This window comes from Chiloscyllium plagiosum, unplaced genomic scaffold (assembly GCF_037043375.1).
Source record: "Chiloscyllium plagiosum isolate Xiang-an unplaced genomic scaffold, Cpla_swu_hap1 HiC_scaffold_25, whole genome shotgun sequence".
NCBI lineage: Eukaryota > Metazoa > Chordata > Chondrichthyes > Orectolobiformes > Hemiscylliidae > Chiloscyllium > Chiloscyllium plagiosum.
The window spans coordinates 14,527,347-14,542,238 of NW_028270163.1; positions in this window are offsets into that span (position 1 = coordinate 14,527,347).

A 14,892-nucleotide genomic window follows, 5' to 3' on the forward strand; every position below is an offset into this window, starting at 1 on the left:
AAAGATTTGATATGACTGTAGGAAGGAGAAACTATTAGAATTGTGTGTTTAAAGTTGCTAATTGATAACTTGACTTATCTTTAGAACCATATTGAAATGAATAGGTTTTAATTTCATCTGCGAGATTGCATCCAATGAAGGGCACTGAAATTAATTTCATCCAGCCTTTCCATGCCAACATTTATACTCCACTGAAGTCTCCTCTCATCTTTCTTCAGCCAAATCCATTAGTCTAATACTCTATTTCCTTCCTCATCATGCACTTGCCTAACCTCCACGTAAATACGTTTACATTATTCGCACCAACCACTCCCAGTGACTACTCTTAACACTCTTTAGATAAAGAAGTTTCTTCTGAATTGCTGATTGGATTTCTTCTTGACTATCTTATGTTTATGGCTATGGATATGCTCTTCCACCAGGTGGTAACGTTCTGTCTATGTTGTGGTTCTGTTCGCCGAGCTGGGAATTTGTGTTGCAAACGTTTCGTCCCCTGTCTAGGTGACATCCTCAGTGCTTGGGAGCCTCCTGTGAAGCGCTTCTGTGGTGTTTCCTCCGGCATTTATATGCCACTATGTGCTTATTTGCGCTTCACAGGAGGCTCCCAAGCACTGAGGATGTCACCTAGACAGGTGACGAAACGTCTGCAACTCAAATTCCCAGCTTGGCAAACAGAACCACAACAACGAGCACCCGAGCTACAAATCTTCTCACAAACTTTGTTCTCTCTATGTCTACACTCTGAAAACTATTCATAGTGTAAAAGTTGTTCACTCAATCATTTCTAAGACTTAATTTATCAAAACAATAAAAAGACCCAATGTGGAAATCTTTTAACAGTATGAATACTCTTGCGTTTCTGGATGGTCCTGCAAACTTTCTTCCAAATCCTTCCAGTCCCTGCAAATTATTTTTCTAACCAGAAATGCATACACCACTTACATGCAATGATACCATGATTCAATACAAGCTTAGCATAACCTCCCAACTTTTCAATTCTCTCTAGTAATTAGGAATCTATTCTGACTGTCAATTATTATATTTTATCTACATGGTATTTCAGCATTAAGTGTTAAAGATTCCATTAAGTTTCCACTCAAACTGTCACTATTTACCTGTTACAGGTGCATCTATCCATGACAGTATCGGTAAGAGGAAACTCTGCACAGTCCTTGTGGAGACATAGTCCTGCCTTCACATTGATAATACTTTACATTTTGTTGTACAGCACTGCCATTGTGCTAGATGGGACAGACTTTGAACAAATCTAGCAACTCAAATCATGGCATCCATGCAGCAGTGTGATCCATCAGCAGCAGCAGGTTCATATTCAACCACAATTTGCAACCTGGCATATTCCCCCACTCTACCATTACTGTCAAGCCAGAAGATCAACACTGGTTCAATGGAGAGAGCAGGAGGGCATGCCATTAGCAATACCAGGCATATCTAAAAATGAGGTGTAAACCTGGTGAAGCTACCAAACAGGACTACTTGTGTGCTAAACAGTGTAACCAGTGGATTGGATCTAAACTATGCATCCTGCTACACTCAATTGTGAATGATTGTTGACAATTAAATTCACTGAAGGACGAGGCTCCAGAGATATCCCCACATTCAATAATTGGGAGCACAGCACATCAGTGCAAAAGATAAAGCTAAAGCACTGGAACAATGTTTAGTGGTGGGTGGATGGTCCATTTCAGCCTTCTCCAGAGCTCCCAGCATCACAGATGCCACTCTTCAGATAAATAAATTTACTTCACATAATACCAACAGTAGAAGATAATGGATAGTGCAAAGGCTATAAGCCCTCACAATATTCCGGCAATACTACTGAAGACTTATGCTCCCAAACCTGCTCTACCCCTAGCCAAGCTGATCCAGTACAGCTACACACTGGATCTTCTACCCAACAATGTAGAAAATTGCCCAAGTATTTCCCATACACAAAAAGCAGGACAAATTCACCCCAGCCAATTACTGCCCCATCAGTCTCCTCTCGACCATCGGTAAAGTGATGGAAGGTGTCAGCAACAGTTGAAAAACAGCACTCGAACTGAGGCCCAGTTAGGGGTCTAGTAGGGCCACTCAGCTTCTGACCTCAGTATAGCCTTGGTTCAAACATGGACAAAAGAGCAAATTTTCAAAGTTGAGGTGGGACTGACAGCCTTGACATCATGGGCACTTTTAACTGAAAGTGGCATCAGGGAGCTGTAACAAAACTGGAGTCAATGGGAAATAGGGGAAAACTCTCCACTGGTTGGAGGTGGACCTGGCAATTTGGAAGGTGTTTGTAATTATTAGAGGTCAGTCATCTCAGCTCCAGGAACTTGTCTGCTGGAATTCCTCAGGGTAGTGTCCAAGGCCCAAGGGTAGTGTCCAGGGTAGTGTCCAAGCTGCTTCTCTCCACTCTATGGTCAGATTGGGAATGTTCACTTATAACTGCATAATGTTCAGTACAATTTGTGATTCCTCAGATACTGAAGCAGTCCATAAGCAAATGTAGCAAGACCTGGACAACATCCAGGCTTTGGCTGAAAAGTGGCAAATAACATTTCCACTAGACAATACCAGGCAATGACCATCTCCAATAAGAGACAATTTAAACACTGCCACTTGGCATTCAATTATCAATTCTCGACTATCAACATCCTGGATGGTCACCATTAACCAGGAACTGAACTGAACTAGTCACATAAATAGTTAGGTGTTGTTCTTCCAGCACTATGTTGTCTACAGTGTGGCCCCCTCTACACTGGGGAGAAAAAAAGCAGACTGGATAAGAACTTTGTGGAATACTTTGCTCTCTCTGTAAAAGTGACTCCGAGTATCCAGTTGCTTGTCAATTTGACATACCACTATCTTTCAATGTTCATATTTCTGTCTCAGGCCTGCTGCAGTGTTCCAGGGAAGTTCAATACAACCTGGAAGAACAAAACCTCGTTGTCCATCTAGGTACCTTATAGCCTTCAGGACTCAACATTCAGGTTTTTGTGAAGATCTGTAGCTTGGGTTGTAGATGAGGTAGTTGGTTGGCTCGCCAAGCTGCTGAGTTATTGTGTAGCCATTTCGTTACCATGCTGGGTAACATCATCAGTGTGACTTCTGTGAAGCGCTATTGTTCTGTCCCGCTTGGTTTTTAAAAACCAATGGTCTGTGCACACATACACCCAGGTCCCTACTTCCCCTATAATTGTACCTCGTATTTAGTAATATCTTTCAATGTTCTTCCTACCAAACTGCATCACCTCAGCCCTTTCTGCATTTAACCTTATCTGCTTCCTATAAACTCCACAAACTTATCAATGTCCTATTTTAGAATTCCACACTGTCCTCCTCAAGTTATAATTCTTCCAAGTTTTGTGTCATCAGCAAATTTTGAAATTATACCTGCACAGCAAAATTCAAATCATCATAATATACACCAGGAAAAGTAAGAGTCCCAATACGGATTCCTGAGGGGTTCCAATACAATCCTTCCTCCAGGCCATTACTCTGTTTCCTATCGCTCAGCTAACTTTGTATATGTTGCAAGTCACAAAAATGTGATAGCAGATATGCTATCACAGATTTATAGGAAAATGTATAGGTAAGATTGGACAGATTCCAATATTATATGTGCACAGAAATTAATATGAACTTAGATTAATTACCTATGTATTTCATTACAATGGATTAAGAATTAGAAAAATGGAGCAATGTTTTCATTATGATGGTCCATTTGTTTCTTAAGGGGAGAGGTGTTATGAAGTTGAAGGCGTGTACTGTACCCTTAAGAGAGAATGAATGCGGTTCTGAACTAAGAGCTTACAAGCACCTGTGATATGATTAGATGGCAGTCTCAGTATACTGGAAAATTGAAAATATGTAACTGTTAAATGGATACCTGAGTCAGTTGTTGTTTTGGCAACAATTTGAATTTAACCAATCAGTTTAAATTACGCCCCAGGACGCTAAAGCCCAATTGAGTTTGAATTTATTATTTTGCCAAAATCGAACCAGAGAGACGATTCGATGTTAGGGATATAAAAATGCAGGCATTTTAAAAATTGGAGACAGAGCAACCACCATCGAGAGAGACCAAAGAAATGAGGAAACGTTCTCTATCAAAGGTACCTTTTCATATGAAACATATTCGCAGTAAAAAGAAAGAAGGCAGCCCAAGGAGATCTTCAGTTGGAAGAAGAAAGACACCTAAGATGACAACTGCTGTGTGGTTTTGAAATTCAGATGATGTAATTTTAGTAAGTGTTTTATTGGAACAGCATATTGTTATAGAATTGAAGGCAGGTAATAAGCAGTTAAGAGAAAGGGGGGCTTAAGTGTTGTGAATATTTGTTGTTTAATGCTCACTGTTAGAGTTAAAGAATAAATTAATGTTATTTTCTTTAAATACTGGAATTTGGAGGTTCTCTGTCACTCATATTTTAACAGATTACGAGGAGAGGCGAGCTTTTCTGGGTGTTTGGTTTAATTAACAGAAGGGTTCACCGCAGTGTCGTAACAATATCCAGACAAATTTTTGAAAGGATTCATCAAGCATCTCCAACTAAAATCAAATAACCACGGCAACCAGTATGAATTTCAAAGCCTCATACAGGACTTTGGGGAGTCTATTGATAACAAGGTTGAAAAATGTAGTAGAGAAATGTAAATTTAAGATACAGATGAAAGACTGACAGATAACAAATTTGGAGTTCTGCTCACTTTGGAGTACAGGAAGTGTGAATCAGTAAAGAACAGTTTACCAGGGTTCTTTTGATGCGGAGGTACTGTCCCTATCTTCAAGCCAGGCTGCCTGGGTTCAAGTTACATGTGCTCCAGAGATGTGTCATAACACTTCTAAATAGGTTAACTAGGGAAAAAAAAACAAAAGACAGTGCAAGCTTTGGACACTACCAGAGCATATGAAGCCAATAGCAGACAGTTAATACTGACTATCCAAACGATTAGCCTTTAATTAAACTAAGAGAAGAACACCAGGATTGATTTAATGAAACAGGAACCAAAGAAGATACAACAAACCACAGTGAAATGCATGCAGGAGTTGTGCACTGTTGTATATGAATTTGAAATGGCTAATATCTGGAAGAGTGTGAATAACATCACTTGGGAAAGAGTGTGAATAACATCACTTGGGAAAGACCACTTGTATGGTCTCCAAGAAATATAGATGTGTTGCAGCAATTTTTATATATTTTGCAATAATGCAATAAACACCTTGCTGTTAACTTTACCAATTGCTCAGTAATCTTCACTAACTTGACCGAAAAAATGGGCTGCAACCATCCTCAACATTTTACAACATGGTGGCAATAGGGGAGCTAAAGATAACTGTTAATGAACAAATTTACTAATTGATAAGGGGATTTAGGAAATCAGGTTAAGGATCATTTATTTATATCAGGAGAGCCAGTCTTCTCACTGTGAAGTGTAAAATTAATTCTAATAATAAAATTACAAGCAACTCCAAGCTTTATATAAAACATTACAACATGCACATTATACAATCTACTGTTTCTCCATGGTTTACACAGGCATTGTCTGCGTTTCACTCAAGTCAGCCCTATTGTATTGGTAGCACAGCTATCCTGCACTCCCACCCTGCCTTTGCACATCTGTGGTCTTTATTTGCTTTTATAATATGACTGAAAATTTAACCCTTAACTAACTGAAACAGATTCAACCCCTTCAATACGATGGGAAAAGAGATGGACTGAAGAAAACTCGACAATTTAAAAGAAGGCAAGTGGTGAGAATGACACAAAAAGTCAGAGTCATAGAGACATACAGCACGGAAACAGGCCCTTCAGTCAAACCTGTCCATGCCAACCAGATATCCCAACCAAATCTAGAACCACTTGCCAGTGCCTGGCCCGTAGCCCTCCAAACCCTTCCTATTCATATATCCATCCAGATAATGGATGTTGCAATGTTTAAATGTTGCAATTGTACTAGCCTCCACCACTTCCTCTGGCAGCTCATTCCATACATGTACCACCCTCAGTAAAAAGTTGCCCCTCAGGTCTTTTGTATATCTTTCTCTTCTCACCCTAAACCTATGCCCTCTAGTTCTCGACTCCCCCACCCCAGGGAAAAGACTTTGTCTATTTATCCTATTCATGCCCCTCATGATTTTATAAACCTGTACAAGGTCACCCCTCAGGCTCTGACGCTCCAGGGAAAATAGCCCGAGCCTATTCAGCCTCTCACTATAGCTCAAATCCTCCAACCCTAGCAACTTCCATGAAAGTCTTTTCTGAACCCTTTCAAGTTTCATAACATCCTTCCTATAGGAAGGATACCAGAATTGCACACAATAGTCCAAAGATGGCCTAACCAATGTCCTATACAGACACAACATGACCTTCCAACTCCTCTACTCAATACTCTGACCAATAAACGAAGCCTTCTTCACTATCCTATCTACCTGCGACTCGACTTTCAAGAAGCTATGATGCTGCACTCCAAGGTCTCTGTTCAGCAACACACCCTAGGACCTTACCATTAAGTGTATAAGTCCTGCTAAGATTTACTTTCCAAAATGCAGCACCTCACATTTATCTAAATTAAACTCCATTTGCCATTCCTCAGCCCATTGGCCCATCTGATCAAGATCCCATTGTAACATGAGGTAACCTTCTTCACTGTCCACTACACCTCTAATTTTGTAGAGAGATATAGATGGATCAAATGTTTGGACAAACCTTGGTAGATGGAATTTCATATGGCAAAATGTTAGGTTATGCATTTGGAAAGAAGAATAGATAAATATTATTCAAATGGAGAAAAACTGCAGAAAGCTACAGAACAGAGGGATTTCTGAGTCTCCTCCCACAAATCACAAAATGCTAGCATTCAAGTTCATTAAGTAAGGTAAAGGCAAATGGAATATTAGTCTTTATTTCAGAAGAAATGGAGTACAAAAGTCGGAAGGTTTTCCTAAAACTATACGAGACACTAGTCAGACCTCAGCTGGAATATTGGGAACATGTTTGGACCTCTTATCTAAGGAAAGATGTATTGCCATTTGAGGCAGTCCAGAGAGGGTTCACTCGGTTGATAGCAGTCCTCCATTTTCAGGAGGAATGAGAGAGAGAGGACCAGGGGGCTGCTGGGAAGGTAAGTTTTCCACTTAAAAGGACTTACCTTGGGCGTGAGCTGCCTCCATTTGCAACAGCAGTGGGAGCAGTGAGAGCAAGGAGCTGTGTGGGAGCAGTCAAATTGCACACTGGAAAGGTGAGTGAACTGATATATTGGGCAGTGGCTGAATTCAAGACATGACACGAGTAGTGTCTCCCACCTTCCCTCTTCCTCTAACCAGAAACAAAAGGACTCTGTGGTGTGTTGATAAGGTAAGGCTTTTTCTATTTTTTAATGTGTAATTGGTAAAAACTTTGCTTTACTTTTTCATTTATCTAAGTTAAGACTAATTTAAGTTTCAGGTTAAAAATGGCAGGAGACCTCAGACCAGTCTTATGCTCCTCTTGTTCAATGTGGGAGCTCAGGGACACAGCTGATGTCCCTGACTCCTTCACGTGCCAGAGGTGTGTCCAGCTGCAGTTCTTGTTAGACTGCATGATGACTCTGGAGCTGTGGATGGACTCATTTTGGAGCATACTCAATGCTGAGGGAGTCGTGAATAGCACGGTTAGTGAATTGGTCACACCGCAGTCTAGGATTGCTGAGGGAGAAAGGAGAAAGGTGACAAAAAGGCAGAGAAAGAGCAGGAAGGCAGTGCAGGTGTCCCCTGCAGTCATCTCCCTCCAAAACAGGTATACCGTTTTGGATACTGTTGGGGGAGATGGCTCACGAGGGAAAGGCAGCAGTAGCCAAGTTCATAGCACCATGGCTGGCTCTGCTATACAGAAGGACAGGAAAAAATAGTGGAAGGGCTATAGTCATAAGGGATTCAATCGTAAGGGGAGTAGATAGGCGGTTCTGTGGTCGAAAACGAGACTCCTGAATGGTATGTTGCCTCCCAAGTGCTTGTCTCAGGGATGTCTCAGATCAGCTGCAAAACATTCTGAAGGGGGAGGGTGAACAGCCAGTTGTCATGGTGCACATAGACATCAATGATATAGGTAAAAAATGGGAAAAGGTCCTACAAGCAGAATTTAGGGAGTTAGGAGCCAAGTTAAAATGTAGGAGCTCAGAGGTAGTAATCTCAGAATTGCTACCAGTGCCACGTGCTAGTCAGAGTAGAAATGAAAGAATAGGCAGAATGAATGCATGGCTTGACAGATGGTGCAAGAGGAAGGGGTTCAGATTTTTGGGACACTGGGACCAGTTCTGGAAGAGGTGGGACTATTACAAATTGGACCGTCTACACCTGGGCTGGACCAGAACCAATGTCCTTGGGGGTGATTTTGCTAATGGTTTTGGGGAGGATTTAAAGTAATGTGGCAGGGGGAATGGAAACCAAATGAGAAGGTAGTAACTAAAGCCTTAAGGAACTAGATAATGAAGTCAAGGTGTCTAAGGGGAAGAGTAGCAGGGAACAGATGATGAACGCAAAGGGACGGGTGGTCTGAGATGCATTTGTTTTAATGCAAATACAGTAGGTAAGGCAGATGAACTTAGGGCTTGGATTAGTACCTGGAAGTATGATGTTACTGTGATTACTGAGACTTGCTTGAGGGAAGGGCATGATTGGCAACTAAATATCCTAGGATATCAATGCTGCAGGTGGGATAGAGAGAGAAGTAAAAGGGATGGAGGAGTTGTGGTCAGAGAGGATATCACAGCTGTGCTGAAGAAGGGCACTTTGGAGGACTTGAGCAGTGAGGCAGAATGGACAGAGCTCAGAAATAGGAAAGATGTGGTACTACAGGCTTCCCAACAGCAAGCGTGAGATAGAGGTACAAATATGTAATCAGATTGTGGAAAGATGTAGGAGCAACACGATGGTTGTGATACAAGATTTTAATTTTCCCAACATTGACTGGGATTCACTTAGTGTAGAGGTCTATATGGAGCAGAATATGTAAGGAGCATCCAGGAGGGTTTTCTAGAGCAGTATGTTAATTGTCCGACTCGGGAAGGGGCCATGCTCTACCTTCTTTTGGGGAATGAGCCCAGACACGTGGCTGAAGTTTCAGTAGGGCATTACTTTGGGAATAGTGATCACAATTCCATAAATTTTAGAATACTCATGGACAAGGACGAGAGTGGTCCTAAAGGAAGAGTGCTACATTGGGGGGAAGGCCAACGATACCAACATTTGGCAGGAACTGGGGAATTTAGACTGGGAGTAGGTGTTTGAGGGTAAATCCACATTTGATAAGTGGGAGGCTTTTAAAGAGAGGTTGTTTAGAGTGCAGAAGAGACATGTTCCTGTGAAAATGAGGAATAGAAATGGCAAGATTAGGGAACCATGGATGACAGGCGAAATTGTGAGACTAGCTAAGAGGCAAAAGGAAGTATACATAAGGTCTAGGCAACTGAGGATAGACAAAGCTTTGGAAGAGTTTTGGGATTGTAGGACCAATCTGAAATGAGGAATTAAGAGGGCTAAAAGGGGTCATGAGATATCTTTAGCAAACATGGTGAAGGAAAATCCCAAAGCCTTTTATTCATATGCAAGGAGCAAGAAGGTAACTAGAGAAAGGGTTGGCCCATTCAAGGACAAAGGAGGAAAGTTATGCATGGAGTCAGAGAAAATGGGTGAGATTTTTAATGAGTTTTTGCATCAGTATTCATTGAGGAGAGGGACATGATAAATGTTGAGGTTAGGGATAGATGTCTGATTATTCTAGGCCAAGTCGGCATAAGGAGGGAGAAAGTGTTGAGTATTCTGAAAGACATTAAGGTGAACAAATCCCCAGATTTGGATGGGATCTATCCCAGGTTACTGAGGGAATCGAGAGAGGAAATAACTGGGGCCATAACTTTGCAGCATCCTTGAACACGGGTGAGGTCCTAGAGGACTGGAGAATGGCTAATGTTGTCCCCTTGTTTAAGAAGGGTTACGAAGGTATAATCCAGGTAATTATAGACCGGTGAGCCTGACGTCAGTGGTAGGGAAGCTGCTGGAGAAGATACTGAGGAATAGGATCTATTCCCATTCGGAAGAAAATAGGCTAATCGGTGATGAGTAACATAGTTTTGTGCGCGGTGGGGGGTCATGTCTTACCATCTTAATAGAATAAGGGCTATAGATGTCATATAAATGGATTTCAGTAAGGCATGTGCTAAGGTTCGCCATGGTAGGCTGATGGAGAACGTGAGGTTGCATAGGGTCCAGGGTGTACTAACTAATTGGATAAAGAACTGGCTGGGCAATAGGAGACAGAGAGTAGTAGTGGAATGGAATTTCTCAAAATGGAGAACTGTAACCAGGGGTGTTCCACAGGGATCTGTGCTGGGACCACTGTTGTGCGTGATCTGGAGGAAGGTATAGCTAGTCAAATTAGCAAATTCGCAGATGAACTAAGTTTGGTGGAGTAGCAGATAGTGAAGGGGACTGTCAGAATACAGCAGAATATAAATAGATTGGAGAGTTGGGTGGAAAAATGGCAGATGGAGTTCAATCCAGGCAAACGTGAGGTGATGCATTTTGGAAGATCCAATTCAAAAGTGAACTGTACAGCAAAGTCCTGGGGAAAATTGATGTAAAGAGAGATCTAGGCGTTCAGGTCCATTGTTCCCGGAAGGTGGCAACGCAGGTGAATAGAGTGGTCAAGAAGGCATACGGCATGCTTTCCTTCATCGGACGGGGTATTGAGTACAAGAGTTGGCAGGTCATGTTACAGTTGTAGAAGACTTTTGTTCGGCCACATTTGAAATACTGCATACAGTTCTGGTCACATTACCAAAAGGATGTGGATGCTTTGGAGAGGGTGCAGAGGAAATTTACCAGGATGTTGCCTGGTATAGAGGATGCTAGCTATGAAGAGAGATTGAGTAGATTAAGATTATTTTCATTAGAAAGACAGAGGTTGAGGGGGGACCTGATTGAGGTCTACAATATCATGAGAGGTATAGACAGCTGGGATAGCAAGAAGCTTTTTCCCAGAGTGGGAGACTCAATTATTAGAGGTCACGAGGTTCAAACTGAGAGGTGAAAGGTTTAGGGGAGATATCCTTGGAAAGGTCTTTATGCAGAGGGTGGTGGGTGCCTGGAACGCGTTACCAGATGAGGTGGTAGAGGCGGGCACGATAGTATCATTTATGATGTATCTAGACAGATACAAGAATGGGCAGGGAGCAGAGGGATAGAAAAACTCGAAAAGAGGCAACAGGTTTAGATAGAGGATCTGGATCAGCACAGGCTGAAGGGCTGAAGAGCCTGTTCCTATGCTGTAATTTTCTTTGTTGTTCTTTGTTCTATTGAGGGATTGACTTACCAGAAGAGATTGATTAGTATGGGCCTTTACTCATGGCAATATATCAGAATGAGATGTGACCTTATTGATACATACAAGATTCTTAGAAGACTTGACAGGCTAGACAATTGGAAAAATTATTTTCCCTTGTGGGACAATCTAGGACCAAAGATCATAACCTCTGAATAAAGGGTGACACATTTAAGACATAGATAAAGAGGAATTTCTTTTCTCAGAGGGTTGTGAATCTGTGAAATTCTTTACCACAGAGGTTTGTTGAGACTGGGTTGTTAAGTATATTCAAGGCTGAGACAGACAGAGTTTTGATCAGTAGGGGAATCAAGGATTACTGAAAAAGGTAGGAAAGTGGAGTTGAGGATTATAGATCAGCCATAATCTCATTGAATGTACAGTAGAGTCATCGGGTGAGTGGCCTACTTCTCCTATATCTTATGGTCTTAAGATCCAAGGTTAGCTCTGGAAGAAGAGGCAGAGAAAAATGTGAACAATTTCAGTGCAGGCCCATAGAAAAAGTGGAGCCAGTGAGCCAAACAGAGATGGAATAATCAGTGAGGAAACCTTGAACAGACTTAGAGATGCCAAGCAAGTGACACAAAATGATCAGGCTGAAAAGGCAACTTAGAAAATTCTGAAGGTCCAGTTTGGAATATATTCTACTATATGTGGGAATCCTGAAGCAGATAGAGGAAAACCAAATCAAAGCAGTGCTGCAAAAATAAAATTTTAGAAATACAGAGAAGATGAAATTTAAGTAAAGCAGTTTTTTCATTAAAGTGGCTTTATAACAGTTAAACCTAGTGCTTCTAAGGAAATAATCAAATCGGTGCAGAACTTGATATCAGGAATCTCAATTGAAAATAAACCAACTAATGCAGGGTTTGAATCTTTGCCAAGAAGAGAGGGCGCAGAAGTAAACAAACCTTGAGAAACCCAACCTTGCAAGTAATGGCTCTGAAACAGAAACCTTTAAATAAGATGCAAAAATAAACACAGAACCAGAGACACAATTTGATCCTTCAATAATTTACAGCACAAAGAGCAATTGGAACTGTTTTCAAAAGTGGAACACACATTTCTTTAAAGTTATCTTTGTAGGTAAGTGCATTTTTGGCATAAATATAGAGTTGAGGTCTTAAAGCTGAGAAAAGACAACAAAACTTTGAATTGCCTTTGATTGTAATTTGAGTTTGTCATTTATTACATATTGTATTTTTAGGTGAATTTAAATACATTGCAACACTTTTAAGTAGTATTGTTAGTTTACATTTCCTTCTAAGTGAAAAACTATATCCAAAATGTGGAGTGCCAGTGTTGAACTGGACTGGACAAAATTAAAAATCACACAACATCAGGTTATAATCCAAAAGGTTTATTGAATGTACTAGTCTTCGGAGTGCTGCTCCTTCATCAGCTACCTGATAAAGGAGCAGCAGTCCAAAAGCTAGTACTTCCAAATAAACCTGTTGTACTATAATCTGATGTTATGAGATTTTTAACTAACTCTATAATGAACATTAATCTCCAGATGGTTCAGTAATCCAATATATAGTAGCAAGATGAATTGACTATTTATTTATTCTACATTTTGCAGTATCTTGAGCATGATAAGAGTGTAATCCAGGGTTGATTCTTATCATTGAATATTATTAACACATAATTCTAACAGTAGAACACTCACATGTTCTGCTTTAAATTTCTCAAATACAAAAATATCTAGATTTTGAAAACGAGGAATTCAATATATTGAGATCGGTTAATCGAGGGGAGGTGCCCCAGCTATAACATATCGAGTAAATAAATTTTAATCTGAGATATCTTTGGTAGTCCGAAAACTCTAGGGAGTGAAAATATTTCATTTTTGGACCAGGTCTGTAGCTAGTAATGCTGACTAGCTTCCAACAATGATTTGAAAGCACTACTGGTGAAGATTGAAGTTGACAATAAATTCAACAGAATAAATTTATCTTGTGAGGAGTAAAGAGGGATTAAAACAGTAGTATTACAATAATGTGTTATCGAGCAATGAGAGTTTTTCAAGGAAATGAAAATTTAATTGGAGCGGGAGGATATACAGAAGAGTCAGAAGCACAGGAAAGTCTCCATTACTGGAAGTCATTTAAAGAAAAACAAACATACCTCGTAAACTTAGAAATACATGACATCTGGTTTTTTTTTTGCCTGGGAGGTTTAAGTACAAAGATACAAACAGACCCAATATTGGATATTATGTAGGAGACAATTTTTGTGTTACAAAATTGTTTCAGTGTTATATATCTCCTAATTCCATTGGAAACATAGATGACACAATTGCCAGACATAGAGTCATTGAGACATCGGACAAATTTGATCAAGTTTTTGAAAGCTTTTGATAGTTACTTCAACTTCAGAATCAACAAGATACTGGAAAGAGCAGGATTTAACCCAAGGGTCCAGAATCCAGGTGACTCAACAGATGAATTTATTTAGGATATTTACAGGCTAGTTGAAGGATGCAAATCGACTGCAGCAGTTCAAGAACACAACTCACCACCAGTTTCTCAAGGACATCTATGGATGGATAATAAATGCTGGCCTAGCCAGCAATGCTCACATAGTAAATAACAAAAGAAGTGTAAACACAGGTTTGAAGACAGAATTGATCAGAGTCCAAATTGCTGATGAGGTTTTTTAAAAATCAGATTTATAACGGTTGATTAGTTATAACTCGAGAGAAAGCTATTCAGCTGGGAAGACAAGCAAAGGTTCAGAACAATCCTCAAAGGAAAAGAAAAATCTCAAGATCTCCAGCATTTATAGAATTCCTTAAACACAAGATGAAACTCAACCTCTAAATACCTAGCTACACTTTTTAATTCCCCCAAGGACCAGGCTCTTAACATCTCAAAATATCATTCTGGCCTATGAAAGCACTGATATCCGATCTTAGCACTTCAGTTTAAAAATCCAAGAAAACCTTTTGCAATTTTTAAATAGATTTTCATGACTTTTTTCTTTCCCAACTCTAACTCCTTCATTAGTCTCTGGGTCTATTTCACCTGAAAAGCCCAAGGTCAATTTTGTTATGACCAGGTGAGTAGTGGTCCATTGGTTCCCCCGTTTTCAACTTTGCTGGCTAGTCACAACAAAGGTTAAAGCTCTTTTTAGCAACTTTGTCTTTCTCCATTAAAAATCTAGATGCTGGCAAATGGGATTAGATTCATTTAGGATATCTAGTTGGTATAGACGAGTTGGAGTAAACAGTTTGTTTCTGTGCTTTGCATCTCTATGACTCTCCAACTATGACTGTAATTATAATTACAGGTTTTCCTGAGTTAAGGAAAAAGGAACTTTACTAGCTCTTAACACTGAGGAAATAACAAAGACGTGATACTCACTCAGTGTAGTTCCCGGGTGCTTTCCTTCTTGAGGGACAGAGAGAGAGAGAGAGAGAGAGAGAGAGAGAGAGACCGTTCTCCATCCACCATTACACTCTGCATCTCCCATTCTTCCATTTCTTCCTTGGTCTGCCAACAAACAAATGCTTGAAATAGAAGATGTTTGT